General features: G+C 34.3%; 1 protein-coding gene across 1 annotated transcript in view; it reads right to left on the minus strand.

Moving 5' to 3' along the window:
• Positions 1 to 1,063, minus strand: part of peli1 (pellino E3 ubiquitin protein ligase 1) — a 25,556-nt gene extending 24,493 nt beyond the window's left edge. Inside the window, exon 1 of the mRNA XM_015380925.1 lies at positions 841 to 1,063. The gene's annotated coding sequence lies outside the window, so the exon portion shown is untranslated. The remainder of the gene's footprint in view (positions 1 to 840) is intronic.
• Between the last annotated feature and the right edge of the window lie 2,445 nt (positions 1,064 to 3,508).

The raw sequence follows: 3,508 nt of genomic DNA on the forward strand, positions 1-3,508 counted from the left end.
TTTGACTGGATGATCTGGTGAACTGTAGAGCCTTGAGATGACTTGTGTTGTGAATTGGAGCTATAGAAATAAAGTGAATTGAAGTAAATTAAAGCATTTCTCCGATGGGTTGGCATGTCTATGGGCTTTTGATATGACAGGGACAGTTGGGACAAAAAGGGCAGAGATCCAAGTTATAAATGGGGAACAAAAGCAGCGTCTGCCGGGGCAGATGCAGTGGTAGTGGGATGCTGCATGCTAATCAGTTTGTGCTGCTGAACAAAGAAATGCCAGCTGGTCAGTTTGAATGAGACAGACCAGTGGTGTCAACCAGAACCACTGAAGGGGACACAATTGATGAAGTCAAGTTCAGCCATCGCCACAGGCTACTTAAAGGACCCGTGGTGAATTTAAAAGTCTCTGCAAATTCATCTCAACCCAAAGGAGTGTTTTAAGCAGCCTGTAATTAAAGGGTCGGATCAGCATTTCCAGTTACTCTGGATCAAAAGCAAAAGTGTTGAAATGAAAACCAACAAGAAGTGTGAGCTGGTTAAAAAACTGAGAGATTAAACTTTTTTTTTAAATAAAGGTGACAGAAAAAAGTGGGAGGTTAATGCAAAGAGCTAAAAGTCTAGACAGGTGTTTAAATTTATCCTAAAGCTGAAGTTTTAAAATGTTAATGCTAACAATATTCACAGTTTACAACAAGCAGCTAGCTGAAAAGGCTAGTTGCCGTTTAGAATAACTCCTGCTAGCTATTAAAAGTTTGTTTTGTCAAGGTTAAACTTAAGCAGCTGTTTGTTTAGAAACACGTAGCTTGAAAGAATGAGGAAAAACTGCTCCTCAAAAAAGTAAACTCACCAAAGTTAGACTCGTGGATCCTCTCTCTACCGATGGTTTTGTTCCAAAACCGAAAGATGTTTTACGAAAAAGAAGACAAAGCTGACTTTAAATTAATAAATGTAGGAAATACGATGCTTTCCTCCGGTAGATAAATTAGTTTCTAAACTTTGGAGAGCCTGGAGGGGAAAAAAGAAAAGCTCCTGGAGGTCTCGCTACGTCTCTAAAACTATCTCTGGCTGCGTTTTGACGAAACAAGTAGTCAAAAAAAAAAAGATCTACATCCGGTGAGGATTTCAAAATAAAACCGGAAATTACTCCTTGCATTCTTTTTTTTATTTTTATTTTATTTTTTTTATTATGTTATTTTTTTAATGTTTTATTGGCAATTCCGTGTAACATTACAGAATAACTCAAAAATCAAGCACAGATATACAACAGTTGGTGACATAACTTTAAGAAAAACGAGACATAAAAGGTAAAAAATAAATAAAAATAAAACAAGGGAAACAAACAAATAAATAAATAAAATAAACAAATAAATAAAATAAACATAAAATAATAATAACTAGGGGTTTACATTGAGTTAACGGTCATTTACAAAAGTATATAATTTTTTTTACCATTTTTCTTCTTCATAAATTTAAGTGATTGAAAATACAAACAAAGTTCTTTAAGAAAAACGTTGAAGCTTGGCTTGGTCCTCATGTATTTGCATTGGGTAGAGTATTTAAAGAAGTATACGGAGAGGATTAGGGCCACTGAAAAAAAAAAAGTTAAATGATTTTTATATTTTATTTCAGTTTAACATGTTTTCTCAGAATTCTGACTTTTTCTCAGAATTCTGACTTTTTTCCCATACTAAACTGAAATAAAATTTAACATCAATTAACTTTTTTTTTTCCACTGGCCCTAATCCTCTTCCGTAGAAGTATGACCGCTACTACTTGATTATATTTTTTACAAAATATTTGGTAAAAAGGCGACTCAAATAATGAGTATTCATAACATCTAATTAGCCAATTCTATTTTTTTTATATAAATTATAATAAAACAACAAAAATAAGTAAATCAAGTCATAAAAATACCCATTCCAGATGTAAGAAACTATTTATAACATAAAACTTTTTTAAACAAGTACCTTTAATGACAATACTTACTTCTTCCTGTAAACTAAAATGACCTTGAAATGTCATGGTAGGAGCAAATAAAAGAAAACGTTGACATAAACATTAACAGTGTGGCTTTTTCTGGAGCACTTAAAAACAACGCAAAAGCTTGTTTGTTATTCAATGAAGTAGGCAAACAATTTACTTAAGCAAAATAGTGATATTACTCAAGTAAGGGTAAAAAGTAAAAAGTCCGGGGCAGTAAAACTACTCTAAAAAGTATATTTGTGTCCAGAAATTATTCAGTAACTGTAATTGAGTAAATCAAACTAGTTCCTGCCAACCTCTGAAGTTAATGTATGTCTATGAGTCACTTTGCATGAATTTATTTTCATATGAAAACTTTTTTTTATAAAAAAAATCCTTGGCTTCTTAGGTAAATATCTCCTTAAGAGTGGGAATAGATTTACTCGATTTCTACGGGTTAAAATGTATGAATCTGCCATAACCAGAGATCATTCACACATTTCCATGATAAATTCATCCATCCTTTACCACATATTCATCAGGTTCAAGGGAAGCTGGTGTCTATCAAGAGCAGTTTTGGAAAAAAACCATGACCGTGTAATTCCAGAACAGGTTTCCAGTCCATCAAAAGGCAACACAGAGACAAACAACTAGGCACACACACCTAAGGGCAATTTAGTGCTACCAGCTGAACTAGTCATGTTTTTGGACCCATGCACTCACAGAGAAACATGCAAACTCTGCTAAAGATCCTAGTCCAGAAATTAAATCCTAGACCTTTTTGTTGCAAAAACAAAAGGGCCCCAAACTACAGCACTGTGCAGCCCTATAACAAATACAACAGAATTTAAATTCATTTTCATTTTCACTCTTCCCAAACTGCTTTTATTTTCCGATCTATGTATAAAGTAAGCCGCATGGATACTTCCAAAGAAAAGTATCTTCATACAACAATAATGACTAAGAGTCGCCTTGGGGCAAACTTGCTGGAGTGCTGAGCAGGAAGGACCAGACTCTAAAAAATTGTATGAGTCATTTTTTGCACATTACGTGTTCCAGATAAGTTAGCTGCATGTTAACTGGAAAGCAAAGTTAGTTTCTATTTCAGTTATTATCACAAAACTGATCCTCTCCTTTTTTCAGACATTCTGTGGTAGATTTGCTTCGTGTTTACGGTCAGTTTCCTGTTCTCTGACCCCATTTCAGTCATGCTCCAGCTGTTACACAAACAGCTTGACATTTGTCTTGTTGTAAGAACAAGTTAGTAGACACTCAGAGACTTCAAGGTGTTTACTTCCCAAATCATCAACCCACCATGATTGACAGGTGTTATGCAATGTTTTTGCTGATCATTTGCATCCTTCAACTTCCCCTTTATATTCTTTCTAAGGCTGGTGAACAGCAATACCTTCTAAAGTCATTGCTGGTAGTGTCAGGAACACAAGTTCACCATTAGTGATTAGCAGAGATGGGAAGTAACGAAGTAAAAATACTTCGTTACTGTACTCAAGTAGATTTTTCTGATATTTTTACTTTACTTTACTACTTATTTT

Source organism: Cyprinodon variegatus, unplaced genomic scaffold (genome assembly GCF_000732505.1).
Source record: "Cyprinodon variegatus isolate N-32 unplaced genomic scaffold, C_variegatus-1.0 Scaffold225, whole genome shotgun sequence".
NCBI lineage: Eukaryota > Metazoa > Chordata > Actinopteri > Cyprinodontiformes > Cyprinodontidae > Cyprinodon > Cyprinodon variegatus.